This window comes from Ciconia boyciana, chromosome 18, assembly GCF_034638445.1.
Source record: "Ciconia boyciana chromosome 18, ASM3463844v1, whole genome shotgun sequence".
Taxonomy (NCBI): Eukaryota; Metazoa; Chordata; class Aves; order Ciconiiformes; family Ciconiidae; genus Ciconia; species Ciconia boyciana.
This window is the reverse complement of record NC_132951.1, coordinates 4,758,073-4,776,387: the sequence shown is the minus strand read 5'-3', so window position 1 is coordinate 4,776,387 and position 18,315 is coordinate 4,758,073. Positions and strand designations below refer to the sequence as shown.

General features: G+C 53.3%; 1 protein-coding gene across 2 annotated transcripts in view; it reads right to left on the bottom strand.

The window, feature by feature from the left end:
- The window catches only part of FAM163B (family with sequence similarity 163 member B), a 29,145-nt gene extending 15,326 nt beyond the window's left edge, over positions 1-13,819 (bottom strand). Inside the window, exon 1 of one of the 2 annotated variants that reach the window (XM_072883131.1) lies at positions 13,709-13,819. The gene's annotated coding sequence lies outside the window, so the exon portion shown is untranslated. Of the gene's footprint in view, positions 1-9,976; positions 10,089-13,708 lie in introns of those variants that run through there. The other variant, XM_072883132.1, reaches the window with a different exon arrangement.
- Positions 13,820-18,315: the final 4,496 nt, after the last annotated feature.

Here is an 18,315-nt window from a genome sequence, read left to right as displayed (position 1 = left end):
GACGGCGCAACTCCTGCCTTTGAAATGACTCCTTGATGCTAGAGAGGCCCTTGAGAGCGATGCAGTGGTTTCTGCTCCCCACACACTCACTCTCCCATCTTCTCGCCATCCCCAGGAGCCAACGCAATGCTACCGCCAGCACTGAGCAGCACGGGAAACTGAGGCAGGCCAGGCTGGTGGGGCAGGGTGCTCCCACCGCTTCTGCTGGCATCTGATGCCTGCACGTCAGGCTCTGCGCTCCCCACTCCTCGTGTTTGCAGCAGATCAGTGCCGGCACCTTCCCGAGCAGGCTGCACTTTCTGCCTTCCTCACTTCAATGATGCCTGACTCGCGGCACCTCAAAGGACTAGAAAATGCCAAGGAGCTTCTCTTGGAAAGCCAAGCCTTAGACCAGCGCTCTGAATCACCCCACAGCATTTGAGCCCTTCCTTGGTCTCGCTGAAGGGCGGACAGGCCAGGGTACCAGAGCTGTACTTGCTGTGGGATGGGCTGTGCTTCCCACAGCCCCAGGGGGGTCAGAACACGTAACCCCTAGGGATGTTCCATCCATCCTGGAAAGCAGAAGACTCACACCCCAGCGCTGCCCCACTCCACCCTCCAAATCCCAGCTGAATTTCACCTTTCTTCACTTGCACTGTGAGTAAGCTCACTCCACTTGAACACGTTTGCTTGAACTCATTGGGAAGCAGGTACATTATACTGTTAAATAACACTTTCTGCCCCAGAGCTAACCTTGTAGTTGTGATGAACTGGGAACCCATAACCAAAGTAGCAAAACCTTTCACTGAACCTATGCTGATGTCTGAGCTATGCAGGCATCGTCCTGGCCATGCTAATGCTGTAGTACCACGACGAGCACTTCATTAACAGCCCGCCTCAATGGTAAACCATACAGAAACCTGCTTAACAGGTAAGTTTAAGTCTTACAAAACCCAGCCCTGCAAATGTGAGCGTCTTCACTGCCCCGTGCCTGGTTAGCAGACCACAGTTCACCGAAATGCAGGCGCCCGGCTCGCGATGGAGCTCTGCTTGCAGGAGATGCCCCTCGCAAGGCTAAACAGACCACAGGTCTCCTCTGGGAATCGGGAATGCGTTCACCGCTGTCTCAAACCATGGGCCTGTTTAATAAAACACCCTGCAACCTGGCTGCCACTGCTCCTGGGCTTGACAGCGGCAAGACCGGGCAGCACGTGGGAGCCCAGGAATTTCTGCTGTGATCACAGGATGTTTCGGTTCTGCTTCTGGTTGGTTAAATTAGGATATCATGACATTGCACAAGACTGTGATATCCGGGTTACATGGCAATGTTAGCATTTGTCTCAAACAAAGCACTTCTTTTCAGGTTCCTGCAAATGTTCTCATCTGTATTCATCTTTGGAAATCTTCTCTTTTTGAGCAAAACCCAAGCACTGGCTACAGCAACAGCATGCCAGTGTTACGCATTTCTGAGGCTGGGCCACTCTAATCCTCTGCAGTCAACAGTACTGCCATAGCCCAGCAATATTCATGCTTTATATTTACTACCAGTCAAGTCAGACAGTATTTTAAAGACCAATCCTTTGTCTGCCAATCCTAACGTTCAACAAAATAACATATTTACAAAGGTATCCAGAAAGTTAGTAAGATCAGTGTTTGGTTTCTCAGAAACCAGTATCACAGTCTTGTGTTTTCTATAACCTATGTTGTTTTATTTAAAAATACAACAAAAACAAAGATGTGATGCCAGAAACACAAGGGAAAATATGTGCAACCAAGAAAACCCCACTTTCTGTGGGCTGAATCTGCTCCCACGAGCTACCGTGAGAATCAGGAATAACTCTTGAGAAGACAGTAACGCTAAACTGTTGCAAATCAGAAAAAGCAAGCTGGAACTCTCTAATATTAATTGCATACATGTTATGCTTGTCTTTATCTCAGGGGGCTATGCCTGCGCATGGGACGTCACACCCAGCGCTGGCCAGAGGGGATACCAGCAGAGCTCCCCTGCAAAGAGCAGCCGGGATCGTCCCGCTCACAAACCCGGATTGAAGCAGCCGTGAAGACGCAGCAGCTCCCGGGGTGAAATCCTGGCTGGAGCTCAGCCTGCCCCGCTCCCCTGCCCCGCCACGCCCTGCACGGCAGCAGGTACCTCCAGCACTTCTTACAGCCCAGAATCAGGCACAGGGGCTTTGTGTCCCCAAGGTGCCGAACGCCCTGAGAGCTTCTGCCCGAGCCAGAGCGAGCTGCAGACCAGAGCTGCCCTTCTCCGGGTACATCTTCGGCTCTGGTGCAACCAGTAAGAAAATGGCTTTGGTGACAGCTGGATCGGAAAGGTCACCTGGAGGGGTTTGAGAAACACCTTTCAAGCGCTTTAATGCACTTGGGTGGGGAAGGGGGGGCTGGCCCCGCTCTCTGCCGGCGGCACGCTCTCGGGAGAGCTGCGGCCACGGGCAGCGGCCGAACCACGCAGCTCTTCGCCTGTCCCTGTTTGCACAAGGAAAGGAGTCGCAAAGGAAACCCACAGGACAGACATAAGTTTGAATTATTCCCCCAGCCCCTCCTTTGTGTAATATAACAATAAAACCACAAAATTCGCCTAACAGCAAACCCAAACCAACACTTATTATCCTTCCCCTCCCAACTCCACGCCCACTCTCGCAGCACAGCTATTTTTCCCCAGATCCCACCACTAATCTTCCCGGGGCTTAGCTACCCAGCAGGCGACACCAATCAAACCAAGACACCTCATTTTCCTTCCACATGAGAGCTTTATAAATTGCATCCCTGTAAATCCCTGCTTGCACTGGCCTGCAGAGAGAGGGAGACAGGGAGAGGTCCCCAATAGCGAGGCCGTGCATTTCCTAGGCCACGCTCCCGCAGCCGGGGCACCGCAGCACTTGCTCAAAACTGAGCCTTTGGCAGCCTCCATACTATATTTTCTCCTCTATCTCCTCTATATTTTCTCCTCAGGGGAAAGTTTAGCTCGGATTGCCACAAAAGGCATCATGTCTTGCTATGTAACTCACGTATATTGTGTTAACTACAGAGCGACAACGCGCACGCTATTGTTCTGCGGATGCAAGGGTGGGAAACCAGGAGGAAGCACGAGCATCACTGCCTGCAGGGGCAATGCAAGCAGATACCTGTTAGGGAGAGCCTCCCTGCACCGCACAAGCTGTAATCTAGCAATGAAGGCAGGCAACAAAAAGAAGAGAGTTACTGGTTTGCCAAAGCTCAGGCAGGAAGACCCACGACAGGTCTTAAAACAAATCCACAGAGAGAGCAAAGGGAATCCAGATGTAAACCGCCCGGCAAAGCCCAAGCAACATCCTCTGCGTAAAGGGGGAAGCAAACAGAGGCTTCAGAAGAGGAGCTCTGTACAGGGATCGCACTGTCCCTGCCGGTCACCTCAGAAAATACTGTATTATTTCCTAGGGAAAAAAATCCAAACAACCCAGAGGAGTGCAGGTGGAATATTGGGAATAAAAATGAGCAAAGCTATTTGCAGGTAAGTTATTTTTCTTGCAGGAAACGGTGCCTGTAAGCGGATGCTTTAGCAGAGCTGCGATTCGCATGCCGTAACGCGGCCGCTTTGGGGACTCGTCTGGCACTTGCCTGTGAACTCCCTCTGTCTCCAGGCACGCTCCCACACCGTCACAGCAAATACCCGCTTTGATGGAGCCCGTATATCATCTTTTACAACAAAGTCCAAGTCATCTCTCTGCTGTGATCAGTGCTGGTTTACAAGTCTTTGAATCTCGAGACATTTTGATCCACTTCAGCTCAAGTGACCCGAGCTGGGGAGAGGTCCGGGGAGACGACGACTTCTGAATTCGTCACAAGGCTGCGGCGGTCCCCAGAGGGTTTCAAAGCAGCCACATCACCCAGCAATCTGGGTATTTATCTTCCCCCAGGCAGCCAGTTTCCTTTCGTTAATGCTGATGTGTTTTCCCCTTTAACCTCAAGCATTCCGAAACTCTCAGTGAGTAAAGAGACAACCTGGCTTTGAGTGATGCCAGCTCTGCAGGTACGAGAGGAACAGGCAGTGCTACAAGAGGCCACTTCTGTCCATTAGGGTCCAGCCTAGATTTGCAGGCAGCTGAGGAACAAGGGACTGCTCTGCACAGGAAAAAATGAAACCACAAAGGACTTTTCCTCCCAGTTTGCTGAGAGTCCCCTCCAGCAGAAAGGAAGGAAAACCCAGCTGTGTGATGCGCCCACTGCTTGCAATTCCCCCAATATAATGAGCTTATGAGCTTCTGCGGCTCAGACCCTTTGATGAACTTGTACCTAGAGAAAAGCCATAGTCTGGCCTCAAAGCCATACCTAAAGCTGGCAGCGTGGAGGGCTTCGTTGCCCACCTAGTGAGAAGATCATCTCCTTTATCCCCTGCCCAAGAGAGGCCAACCAGTGCAGCCTTGGGAGAGCCTAAGCTGCAGTTTAGTGGCAATTAAAAAAAAAAACCTACAAGCTTTTTCACCAAAGCCTATTTTTCAGGCTGGCAACTTCTGATGGTTATCTCACCACCTAAGTTTTGTAATTGATATCTCAGTGACTGACCGGCGGGAGGGCAGGGCTGGAGCACCAGCAGCTGAACAGAAGGGAGAAGGCAGATAGGGAGCAGCAGGCTGGGGTGTGTGGGCTCGGAACGGCTCCGAACAGCTCTGAACGGCTCCGAACAGCTCTGAACGGCTCCGAACAGCTCTGAACGGCTCTGCACAGCTCTGAACAGCTCTGCACAGCTCTGAACAGCTCTGCACAGCTCCGCACAGCTCCGAAGAGCCCTGCACAGCTCTCAGCCAGCACCCGCTGCCAGGGCTCCCCTGCAGCACTGACACAGCCCCACGGCAGCACCAGATGAGGCAGAGGAGGGCTGGAGCCAGCACCCGGGACGGGATGTCCCGCTGCGGGCAGAGCACTCCCCTTGGCTCCAGGGCTCCGTGGGCACCCCCCGATCTCACTGCCCCCCACCTCCCCTCAGAGAAAATCAGTGGCAAAACCAAAAGAAAGACATAGGAGACGGCGATGTGATTTCCTCCCCATCACGGCTCTCCGAGGAGCATGAAATTAGTGGTGAGAATTAAGTCTGTTTGCCCTGGGGCCCAGGTAAGAAGCCAGGGGTGATTTCTGCCCAGAGAGTGTGCAGATGCAAGGCTGGTGACAGCAAAAGTGACAGCAAAGCCACATCTCTTCCCTTCTGCCACATATGAGCAGCATCCTTGCCACCTGGGCGAGGGAAGGGGAGGATGGCTGGCACTTTGCTTCTGCCAAAAATTCACTCACCCTTCTTTTTCTTTCGTTTTCTTTTTTTATAAGGAGGCTATTAACTGAACAGGGACGTGATGAATAAAGATGTGGGCTGCAGAGTGTCTCCTACAGCGGCCTGGCTGAGCCCTCCGAGCACTGGCAGAGCTTGCCAGCCCCCCTTTCCCTGCAGAGCCTCCTGCCCTCGTCTCGGGTGCTTTACCCACTGCTAATGACATTTATTTGCTTTTCAAAGACTCGGGGAGGACTCTTTCTCTCCCCCTCCCTGCTGATGTGAACACTGCTGCCCTGTTACGCTGATCTGAGACTTATTTTTACTGTTGAATGGGTGGTGGTCTCCCCTACATCCCCGTCCATGCCCCCCAGCCTGCTCTTCCCACAGCAGACACACATTTCCCGGGCTTGATTTGACCAGCACTGAAGTAAAGAGAAAAACTCCTCACATTTTCAGGTTGGGTCAGGTCCCTGGCCTGGCGAGGATGGGCTGAGCCTTGCTTTTAGGTTTCTGGTAACTTGCCTCTAAAATGTCCTTCAGAAAAAGGCAATTATCACAGTGCCATTAAGGCTTTCCCCATTGCACGGCCAGATAACTCGCTAGGAGTCTTTTGAAATAACCTTTAAACAATAGATCCTGTCTTGTTTACTGAATGTTTCTGAACTCAACAGTAATGCATCCAGATGTCACCCATGTCTACTGTAGGCCTAACTATTTCTGGAAACACACCAAGGGCAAATTGCTTGGATAATGTCATATTGTTGCAGACAGAATGTGACAAGTTTCCATCCCTTTGATAAAAGCTGTGGAGCAGAGGGATGTTTCCCAGGGCGGCAGAGCTGCGTGCACCTTCAACTCAGCCCTGCGCAGGAGCTGCATCCCTCCCTGTAGCTCATGGGCAGGTACGAGCGGCACGTGCTTTCCGGCTGGGGAGAAAATGAGCGTTGCTGTCAAGCAAAGCTTGGCAAGCTCACAAACTGCCATGCTGGGTGGTGTGTTGCTACAGGTGGCTTTGTCCTGGAGGTAAGAGATGGGGAGAGAAGCATTGGAGACAGAGAGGAGAGGCTGAGCTGCTCTCATGGCCAGGCAAACCTGGGGAAGACATCTTGGCCCCTCTTGTGCCGTTACTCTGAATGAAGTTGAACGCCAGCTCCAGCCCATCACAGGTGCTTGTTTCAACAAGCAAGATAAAACTCTGAAGTGAGATAGTCAACAAATCTCCCCTAGCCCCGACTCATCTCGTGTCTCCATCCATGGCCTGCCCAGAGGAGCACCAGCACACGCTGAGGGAGATGCCAGCATCTCCCGACAGCGTCCGAGGCTGCAGCTTACACTGCTGCACCCCCGACTCCAGTGAGAAATCCATACTCCCCACCATGTAGGATGGGGCAAAACCACCGGTGTTTAGATTTTGGCCAGCTCTGCTCCCGTCCCCTCTCCGTGCTGCCTCTGACACAGGCACCTTGAGAACCGCACAGACGATGGGAGCCAGGTCCTCTCTCTGGTGCCCTGAACTGCTATTATAGGGTCATGGCTGTTATTAAGCTTTCCAGGGAGAAATGGGTCCAAGGAGGTTTCAAAATGTTATTATGACTTTTAATTTCATTCCCCAGCCTTTCCAGCTGACCTCTGCCCACGGCTGTTCTCGCAGGGATCGCAGGGCTCAGGTTCCTGAGGTCCCAGCCTTGCCCAGGTTGGCCTCAGCTGTGATCTGAATGTGGCTGGAAGGTCTGAAGAGGGTCAGAGTCCATCACCCAACATATTTGTCATCCCTCTGCCAATCTGTGGTGCTGGAATATATGTTTTTTTTCTCAGGCAAAGGGTGAACAAATCCTGCCTACTGTAATAAATTAGATCATGAGGAGAGAAGGAGATAACAGACAACGACACGGGAAGAAGTGTAAATTAGAATGGGAACGAGTTGCAAGTTCAACCCCAACACCTGCCACCTCTCCTCCATCCCTTCCCTGCTCTTCTTCAATGTTATAAGTTGCATCACAAGCCGTGGCTGCGGGAGCCCTGCCAGCAACAAGCACCTCTTCGCTAGCCATGTCCTCATCCATATCCATGACAACACGACAGCCAGGTACCAGAACACGACGAGTGAGAAGGTACCAAGTTATCCCCATTTCTTACATTTCCTACTAATACAGCTAGGCACTGTGCGGCCAAATGAAAAGGTTCGAGTTATGTAAATACCTTACAGCCGCTTGGCCAGCTGCAAAACCCCTCACTGACCCACGTGCTGGGCACCGAGGACATATCCTGACGTGCCCAAAGGTCAGTGGCACAGACTTCTTCAGCCTGCGAGGGTGCAGCTAAGCTCTCTGGGCTGCACATAGATGCCCGAGGGCATTAAGTACCTTTACCTCTTTGTATCTGGCCCCCAGCAAAACTTGTAAGGATCCTAAGGGGGGTGCTCAGGTACGGCTGTAGGGTCAGCTGGTGTTCTTCGGCTTTAGACATGGGAATACCTTCAGAAAGACTTGGGTCAATGTAGCACTGACAGCGAGCGGGTCCTCTGTCACTTAGCCACTTCTGAACATGCTCTCCTTAGATTGCAAAGCCCGTGAGGCCAAACCTTCAGGCTTGACGTTCATGTCACCTACATGAGGGTTTGGGGAGTGCTGCCGTTGCAATGGAAAAGGATGAGGAGGAGACCGATCTATCAGGCTTTGCTGGAAAGCAAAGAGAAACACGGCAGAGCTACAGCCACTAACCGCGGTGCTGGTAACGTTCTGCAACTCTTGTGCTCAGGTAGGCACAGGTATTTAAGAACTGCGTGGTTTCGTCATCTGTGTTCACTGACAAGAAAACAGAAAGGAACAAATGCTGTTTCCTTCCTTTCCCCTCACATCCCCACATCTTTCATAAGTGAGAACCAATGTACTGAGGGGTGATAAATCGACATCAGTCACTTTGCGGGGGATTTTGTTGAAGTTCTTTATATCTACTGAGCACCAGCACCGTTCCTGAAGAGGTCCTGTCATCGTTCTGCACAGAAATCCTGACACGCAGAGGAAGGAGGTTACACTTCTAATTACAGCTGCACGGTCTTTAAGGTGTTTGGAATCTCTTTTCACCAACTGACAGCCGTAATGCATCTTTCTGCTCATTTCAGACAAGACGAAAACCAATAACAAAAGGCTGCAAACAAGCTTCCGTTATTCACAAGCCATCGCAACAGGGCAAGAGCCTAAATACAGGTGTGCGGATAGTTCAGGCACTTAGTTCATGCACGATTTATGTAAGCTATTTTCCCTTAACAGCATTATAATGTAGATGTTTACTCAGTGAAGACAAGATACAATGACTAAAAATCCCATCATTCTGGGTACTTTTGCTCTACGAGGTCACCCAGGAGCACTGTCTGCACTCTCAACATCGGGCTCTCCGCCAGGTTTCCTAAAATGACAGGCATCCATCATGAGAGAGGGAAGCGCATGATTTTACCATCCAGGTTTTATGCTGATTTCACTGCTCGTTTTAGGCTAGAAGACAATCTGTTGAACCTCAAAGTGCAGTCTTCTCTTACCTTTAATTTATTCTGTCAGAAAACTGTCTACCTTAATGAGTATGAGCACACCCCCACTACCTTCCAAGTTTGGTGATCTGTTATGTCAAATATAAATAATCCTGTCTGAAACCAGTCGATATGGGGAGATGAAAAGCCATCTTCCCTTGGGGGATTTCTCTCTCCCTCCCACAGCCCCCCCGAGCCTGCAGACTACCTTTAACGTCCTGAACAATGTCCATGTGCTTCTGAGAGCACAGACCTAGACAGCTGCTCTATTAACCAAACAGTGACAAAAACAACTCACAGATAAGTGTGCTATCACCTTCCTTGCATTCAACTCTGGATTCCTCTCCATCACCATCGCTTCGTTGCGTGTGAGCTTGCGGGCTGGTTTGCTGCCTAACCTGGGGCTGGGGTGGTCTCTATAAACTCGTCTGGATGGAGTGGGGGGTTCCTACGTCCTTCGGGGCCAGGGCACAAGACAGCAACAAACCTTTATCCTAGATGCATATGGCTCCAGGTGAGATGCCCAGGCAGGCTGCCGAGAGAGGCCAGTTTCAGCCCCACGCTGAGCGCGCAAAGGAGGACGAGCTGTCCCTGGGGCAGAGAAGGACACGACCTGCACACCCGGGCAAGGCACGGCATGGGGGCACCTTTCCCACCCCATCCCTGAGAGATGCTTTCATGGCCTCCTTCATAGGCATGGCTTTGAAACTAAAGATGCTGTGGGACCAGGGAAAAGCAAGCCTGCAGCACCCCAGAATTTTTCATCCTGGTCTCAGGCAGTGGGACTTGACCGGTCCCCCTGAGACAGGCTATCGGGGAGCGGATGCTGTGCAGTTCTCCATGTCCCTGTTCGCTCTGCCTCCCCCCTCCAAATCCCTTCCCAGCCCCAACTCCGGCAGCCGGGGCCACCTCTGCCTGCTTTCCGCCTGCAGGCGTTCCCCCAGGACGCGGGGCTCGCCGCCGGTTCCCCCGGAGCAGCAATCCCCCCGCTGCCGAACGGCAGTTCAGGATGCACCGGGAGGAGGGCGGGGCGGGGGGAGAGAGAAGGAAACAGGGGAAAAGCACCGCGAAAGACCCCGGCCTGGCGAAGGACGGGGCACGGCCGGGGGGAAGGAGCCCAGGCAGGGCCGGGGGAGGTCCGGCTGCGAGCGGCGGAGCCTCCGCGCCGGTGCCCTCTCGCCGCTCCGCCGCCCTGCCCTCCCCTCCCCGCTTACCTTCAACCGGGGGAATGGTGCTGGATCTCTCAGGTGAGGACCGCGTCTCCCGAAGACTCCGGCTCGGCGAGCATCAATGCAAAAATAAACAATTAAAAAAAAAAATTAAAAAAAACAATTAAAGAATACGAAGCCGGACGCCAGCTCACGGTGCGGAGCAGGCGAGCTGGCAGCAGACACCCTCTCGGCACATGGCCGGGCCCGGCAGCAGCGGCTCTGCGGGGGAGCGCTCCCTCCCCTCCCCGCCCCGCGCCCCAGCGCCGCCGGTGCCGCCAATGACGGCGGCGGGGAGCGGAGCGGAGCGGCGGGGAGCGGCGCCCCCCCGAGCCCCGCACCGGGGCCGCACCGGCAGCGGCGCTGCCGGCCCCCGCCCGCACCCCCCGCACCCCCCGCCCCGGGCCGCGGCGGAGCGGGAGGCGGCAGCCGTTTCCCGCACCCCCCCCCCCCCTCCGGCCCCGGCGCTCTCCGGGCTGCGGGGGCTGTCCCGGGCTGCGGGGCTGTCTCGGCGGTCGGGGCCGGTCCTCGGCGTCCGCGCCGCGGGGAGAGAGGGGCCGACCCCCCGGAGCCGGGTCACCCCCGGGGCCGAGTCACCCCCCCCAGAGCCGGGTCTACCCCCGGAGCCGGGTCACCCCCGGAGCCGGGTCACCCCCCGGGGCCGAGTCACCCCCCCCAGAGCCGGGTCTCCCCCGGAGCCGGGTCACCCCCCCCCGGAGCCGGGTCACCCCCCCGGAGCCGGGGGACATCGCAGTTTGGCCGAGGGAGCCTTCATCCCCGGTGCTGGCACAGGGAAAGCATCCCACCCCCGCAAGGAGAAAGGGGAGAAAACCCAGGCGAACCCCACAGCGTTTAGCCCCACAAGGGTCCCAGGGTATTTTACGCGTGACGTGACTTTGTCCCCTGCGCCGTTTATCAGGAGCTGCGCTGAGGTTTTTGCTGTCTGGTTTCGGTGACGGCCACCCCTGGGGAGGGGAGCATCTTTCCTCTTCCCAAATCCGTCCCCGTTCCAGCACAACCTCAGCTACTTTAGGAGTCCTCATCCCGAGCTTTCTCTGAAGATGCCGACGCTGTACAGGGCACGTTCGGCCCTGGCAGTGGTGATTCACAAGACTTTGTTAGTGCCAAGGGGGTTACCATGTCCCAGAGCTGAAAAAAGCAGCGTTCGGTAATAGCAGAACTTGGGACAAAACCTGGCGATGCAAGCTGCCGTGACCCCTCTAGCAGGTGGGCAACCTGCAGAGGCAACCGGCACGGAAAGGACTGTCACAGCCAGGTATAGAGGTTGTCCCCCCTCCCCAAGCTGGTGTGACAGGGACGCAAAAACTGCCCCAGCTCTCCCAGTGCATCCCCTGGGCCCAGCAGCCGCCCATCCCCGGGCTCCTCTGCAGAGCAGCTCAGCGCCTTCGCTCCCCGGGCGCGGAGGATGCTCGGCATGTCTCGGGAGGCCCTGCCAGCCCTGCCTAATTGCAGCCCCTGCCATCAGCCTCGGCTGCTGTCACCCACGTTGTCTGCAAGCTGTCAAACTCCTCAAGTAGCAGGGACCCTTCTGCAGGCCACTGCTTCTTCCAGCCTCCCGGCGATGACGCTGCGAAGAGGAGCGTGTTCAGCCTGGAGTGCCTCCGTCTGTCGGGACGCGTGACTTTTGTCCCGCGGCGTTCATTTCCCTGGCCTGACTTGCGTTTGCAGTCCCGAAGTTATTCCTAAGAGCTAACTTAATTTTTCTCTTTGGCAGTTTTAGCCCATCGATACTTGTTCTGTCCTTGTTGACTGATGAGAATAATTAGTCTCTGGTCCTTTTATAGCACATCTGCTCTTTTTAAGATGGTATCGCTTATAGCACTCTTTTAATCTATAGAGAGGGAAACAGTTGCATTTAATTAATTGCTCCCTAAATAAACTAATTACTGCCAGTAATTTCAGCATACTTTGCACGCAGTTCAAACGCCTGTGCAGAGATCTGAAAGGCAAGCGACCCAATCTAATGACGAGAAATGAAAGCAAAGGGGCAAAATATAGTTTATCTTCAGAGAGTCTACTTAAGACTATTAACGTTTAATTATTATAGACCGTATCGGTTGGTACTGAGCTGTCCGTGTCATGGTTCCTGCTCAGTTTTGCTTCAAGGTTGCTTGGACTATGTGCAAAAGATATTGAAAAGCTACGCCAGGAAAAAAACTATTTTAGCTTTTTATTACTTTTATGGGTCAAACGTCATTGTCTAGCAATTTATCATTGTATCTTTGTTCAGAAATATGAACAACAGAGGTTCTTTGCTTGGGCCATTCATTTCGGTTTCTATGCCTGGACTCCCGCACTGCAATAAACAGCCTCCTTGCCCCCAGTGGGTCTGTCAAAGCAATTCTCCACTAATCTGAACTCAGGATAGAAGCAAGGAAAAATAATGTTACGACAAGGACTTAGCAAATACTTGGGCTGCCTTGAGCAAATATAGACCTATTTTTCTGGACTAACACGAAGTCCACTAAGAGCAATTATGTGAAGATCACTTACCTATGAAGGAGACAAAGGTTTTTATAATATGTTTCTATATTGCAAGGGTACGCAAGACCTCCATTGTGAGCACGGTCTCGTCGTGCTGGGGGCCGTACAAGCACAGAGCGCAAAGAGCCGTGATCCCCTAGACTTTGCAACATAAATTTTTACAGAAGGCAAGTGCTAATTAGTATCCGCAGTTTGCGAGCCAGTCCATAGCCTGGAGAGCTGGCAGCTGGCCAGCCACAACCCCTCTTGCCATTTGGGAAGAGTCCAGTGCCTGCCAAGTTTGTGGGATAAACAGACCAGCAGCAGCCAGGAGCCAAATCATTTGTAGGTTTTAAGTACAGTGTTCAGGTTATAATCACCTGCTTTCCTCCACCACCACCAATGGGTTATTCTCAGGGTAAATCCTTCGGTGAGTTCACGCATTCACACTCCTGCACCCAAAAATTCTTGGTTTCCTCACACTTGACTCAGGACCTGGGATCAAACTGCCCAGGAATATTGCATGATCTTCCCTTCACTCAGCATCTAAGACCACTCTCTAGGCTTTTTTTCCCACCTCCAGCTTGGTCCATCCCCAGGGAGCAACTCGTAATGCGCTGCTATCAGGGGAGGGCAGGTTCCCATCTGGTTGTCATGACCCTGAAGACATCTGAGACTCCCTTTCACCCAGGGGCTACGTGACCACAAACCACAACCAAACCTGGATATTGCCGGGAGCAACGAGCTACTGAAACACTGCCCAGCTTTCTGTGTGGATTCCCAGTGCTCTGCCAGCCCGGGGGCTAGTGGTGCCATTTCTAGATTCAAGCCTCTTTCAGCAACTGCAGTTTGGTGGACATGACATAAATCAAGTGCATGGCCTCTCAGAGATGAAAAAGAAACCAAAAATACACCTGAAATAGAGTAGCAGAGGGCACTTAGTATTGCTGAAGGGTCACACTGCTTCTGCCAGTGCTTTGCTCCGACAGCATTAGGTCTCTAATAAACCACCCCTGCGCATTTTGCAGGCACACGCCATGCACCTTCTGCCTATCGCAGACCCTGGGAGCGGGTTTGGACGCAGCAGCCAGGTCCAGTGACAGCACGACCTTGTCATCACCTGCCAAATACTGTCTTTTTCCATTCCTAAGGGCAGGGCCTTTTCCTTTGCTGCTCTGTGGCATTTGTTTTTGCTCTAAGCTCCCCAGCAGTAAATAGGGCCCCATGTGTGCAGCTTTGCAGGAGGAGGCTTACCTCCTCGTGGGGAGAGCTGCTCTCTGCTCCCGACAGAAGTGCCGGGCCCTTTCCTCTGCCGCTTCCCCATCTTCCTCATGACTATGCAGGCACCTTCGGGCAGTCTCCAGGCTGATCCCAAATATTCATGAGGGCAGCCTGAAAGGTCTCCACTGCGTTGTCCTCCTCTCACTGGGGTGTGAGCACATGCTCGCAGCACCTCAGTCACCTTCGCTGGATTTAAATGGAAAATTTTGTTTAGGTGAGAACAGCAGCCTGATCCTTAGGTTTGTGCTCTTCCATAGCAGCCTTTCTCCCCCCTGCTTTAATCACCCACGATGTAGGAACCACCTGGCTTATAAACACAGCCCTAACAACTGCCCATAACCACGACCTTGTTCCATGTCCCTCTTGCACCTACTGCTCCGTGCTGCCATGGCTTACAGCACTGATTCAGGCAGATATGGAGCTGAAGATGCCCTGGGGCTGGGCCTGCCACGTGTTAATCTGAGATGTTTCTGTCCTTGAAGGTGACAACCTCAGAGTGCTGAGGCATGCATCTGCTTAAAAGAGTTAACAAAGCAACAACAGAGAAAACTGCTTCTTAAATAAGTGGATTTAACCCAAACAGATGAATTACCCAGTGCCACAAGGCAGTGAGCTCCACGCTCACTGGGTTAAACATCCCCAGCCCGTGACCGACACGGTACGCCAAGGCTCGCGGGCTAACATCAGCCTCAGCCAGAGCAACATGCGTCAGAGGTGCTCCGAGGGAACGTGCACTTAAAAGCCGCTCCGTGGCAGGGCTTGCCTGGCACATCGTGTCGCATCACACCCGTCAGCTCGTGCCTCTGCACCCGACATGACGTGCCAGACTTGCTGGAACGTGATCCTGTGCAGCCGCTGCTTCGGCTGGAAGTGCCAACAAAAGGCAGGGCTTAGAGAGGCAGAGGGTGAGTTTAAGGATGCTCACCCACAGATTCCCTCATGCCCCTTTACCCAGGGCAGTCCTCACCCCAGAGGCATGAATATCTGCCTTGAAGGGCCATGTGAGGAGCTGGGGGAATAATCCTTCCATGAGCATGTGGGCTGTGGTGGGAACAGTGCAGAGCCTTCTGTCACAGCCTTGGAAAGGCAAAGAGACCGCATCTCCTGGAAACACCTTCCCCTTCAAGCTTATTGACGCCTTTAAGGTTGTCAAGAGGTTTGCAGGGCAAGCACTCCCTGTACAGAAGCCACATTGAGTTTTCTGAAGGAAATCATATTTATTCACTATTTCTACCCTTTATTAGACCTTCTGCTAACTTGTCTGTTACAAGCCTCAAGCGTGCAGGGCCTGCAGCCTTTGTCATTTAATGTGCCAACCCTTTCGCTAAGCTGATAAAGCTCCGTCTTCAAACTCCTCAGGCTCTTTTGGCCCCACGTCCTCGCCTGGATCGGCTCCTCTTGATGTTGATCCTGGCTTGCTGTGTAATCTTCAGGAAGCAGCTTAGTGCCAGAAAGCAATGGCCAGAGGAAAATCAACAAGAAAGGCTGGCATCAAAGAGCAGAGCCCCACGCAGAAGGGCTCAGCCCCAACCCACCCCCTTGAAAACTCACATGGCAGACAGCCCTTCCTCTGGACCCATGCCCGCAGCAGATCCCAGCTCCTTTTGCTGTTGTTTCCTACCAAATCAAAGAACTCTTTTCCCCACCACTCTGGAGACGCAAGAGGTCACTTGATGAAAATTAAGATGGGTGCTGCAAAATCAGGGATGAGAGGTAACGCAGGAGGGCAAGGCCGAGTGTTGTACAGCTGAAGAGCAAAAACTGGATTTGGTGTGTTTTTAAACGATAAAGCAGATCTTTCCTTACCGAATTTGGTATTCTCCACCACATGCCAGAAAATGAAGCATGGAAAGATGTCTGCTTGGACTCACAGGGAGAGCGATAGGAAAGAAAACAAGTCGATGAACGGCGTCCCATGGTGAAGCGCATCTGGAAGGCCACGAGGGATCTGAAGCAGCCCTGGGCTGGGGATGTCACCCACAGGTGAGCATGGAGGATGAGAAGAGGAAGCCACTGATGGAGACTTGGAGCTTGGGGGTAGCACCTGCTGGGAAGAGAAAAGCCATCCCCATGACAGGACTGGAGCGAGCTTGTCGTGCCTCTCTTGCAGAACGAGGCTAGAGCAGGGTTTATCCTGCTTGGAGCATCTTTCGCAGGGACACGTGAATCTGTGTTACCACGCGTGGAGATGGTTATTGCAAAGCCACTTTATTTATGGTGTTTTTATTGGCAGGGGAGTGGGAGTGCAATACAATTTTAGCCACTCTGATGTCTCCATCTCCCTTACATCCCACCTCCATTTCTAGAGCAGTTTTTTTCTTTAAATTACATGATTCCTCAAACTGTACAAGGGACTTTCTGTACCTGAGATGGTACAAGATTAGCTGGATGGTCTTGCTGAGCAGGGTCAGGCGTGGGCAGTTCTGGGAGAGCTGATGACTGTATATCTCCACCATCATCACCATCATCACCAGTCCTGGCCCCCACCAGCTGCAGGCAGCAGGATCTCTTTGCACATGGCAGAAATCGGGTAGGGCCAAGATCTACGTGAAGCTCAGCTAGGATGAACTTGAGCATGAAGAACGATGCACTTCACACCATGATCTGCAGGGAGCCCAGCTCTCAGGCACGAGCAGGGTCAGTAAGCAGCCTAGCCAGCAGCACTTCTGTGATCATTTTGGGAAGATCCTGTTGAAGATTGGAGGGAGTCTCCAGAGCCATCGAGTCCGAGACTATCGCTCAGTTATGCTCCACTTCTCAAAGCTACCACAAATCTCTCCCACCTCCCACTGGCATTATCCACTGGATCACACAACCCTTTATAAACAAACCCAGAGAACGCTTTTGTCTCTTCCTCTGTCCTTTTCAGATATTTTGGGTATTTGTGGCAATCTCTCCTGTTTATATAACAAAGCCACAGCCCAGTGTTTGTGGCACCATATCCATGGTAACCCTAATATAGCATGCACAGGCGACTAGATTTCATTAGGTGGCTCAGCTGCGGCAGCACTGGGGAGGGAATTTCTCTGGGATGCTGAGCTGCCCAAGCAGCCTGCTGAGAAGGGGCCTGGCTGCCCACCCGGCCTCGAGCGCCTGGTGAGGCAGCACCTCCCAAAGAGTAAATGATGCTCTCCTTTCGCTAACTCTGGCCTTTTCCCTGCTCTCCCATCACCAGCTCACCATGGCACAGGGCTGGGCGCAGCTCATCTGCCCGCCTTGCATGCTGCGGAAGAGCCACGGGTGCATGGCTTGGCTGGAGAGGGGAGGCAGAAGAGATGGAAGCTGCTCAGCCTCCTCCATGCATGGCAGTCCTCACCTCCACTGCCAGAGCAGGAGCAGTGGGACCAAGCCGTAAAGGTCAGCTGAGGTCCAATTCTGTCTCCGATTCGGGGAGACTCCTCCGGTGGCAGTGGGAAGGTCCGACTGCACGGTTGGGGCTGGGTCCCCTTTGGATGCAGTCCTCACTGGGGATGAGGCAGGGGGCATTACTTGGTGTAAGAAGGAGAAAATTTGGTCCTGAGGAAGGCGAAAAAGAGAAACGGGTTAGGAGAAAGCAAGAAGGTGGAACGAGCGGAGGCTCAGCAAGGGGGACATTACAGCATTTGTTGCTCTTGTGCTGTAAGGCACAAACTCACATGCAAGGAGGATGGAACGGCTCTTCCCACCCACCGCTGCTGGGTCACAGTCTCCTCCGAGTGTCCTGTCTCGGTAAGCGTCCAGCACATCTGCTGTACGCTGTTAAATAGCAACTGCTGCAGTCACGTGCAGAGATGCCCATGCAGTCCCCTGCAAAACAATACAGCTCAGAGGTACCCACCCCGAATCCTTCACGCGTGGCCCAGCAAGGCCCAGGTGACATAGAGACATTAAATACTCGCTCGTGCCTCTGTTGGGCAAATGCAAACTCAGCTTTGCAGCCCCAGCACCCTCTTGGCACACGACGAAGCCGATGAGCAGCCTGCAGATCCCTTCTGATTTGTTATGGGAACAGGACTGAGACAGGATCCTTTTAAAAGGACAATAAACAATTCTCCCGACCCTGGGATGTATATCGAACAGTTCCTGTGAGCCATGGGGCTGGGCCAGGCTCTACGGCTTTGGTATGAATGGTGAGGGGTGGATCTGGCCAGAGAAATTGCACCCAGTGTTGATGAGGCCAGGGGTCCCTGGGACCCCGCACGATTGCCTGTCCGCACGAGCATCTCCCCTGTGTGCCAGCCCTCTCTTCCCCCTTCTCATACCATGCCGGGTCCAGCCTGAGTCAGACACTGCCTAACCTCATCAGCACCCAGGCAAATTCGATCCTGGCGCTGGCTGGCCACGGACGGGGGCTGCGAACGGCAGAGCCCCCGGGGCACGGAGAGCTGCGCCCGGCCGCGATGGAGCAGACAGCGAGCTTCCCTTCCCTCCCTGCCCTCTCCCAAATTGAATTTCCATTTATGTTAGTGAGGCAATGGATTATAGCTCGGAGGGGTGCTGCCTGCTTCAATCCCTAATTTGGTGCATCAGTTGTGTTTAAACCTACTTACCTGTATGTCAGTCTTTGTTCCAGGCAGGCAGCCCTTTTCTCCTGCCGATGG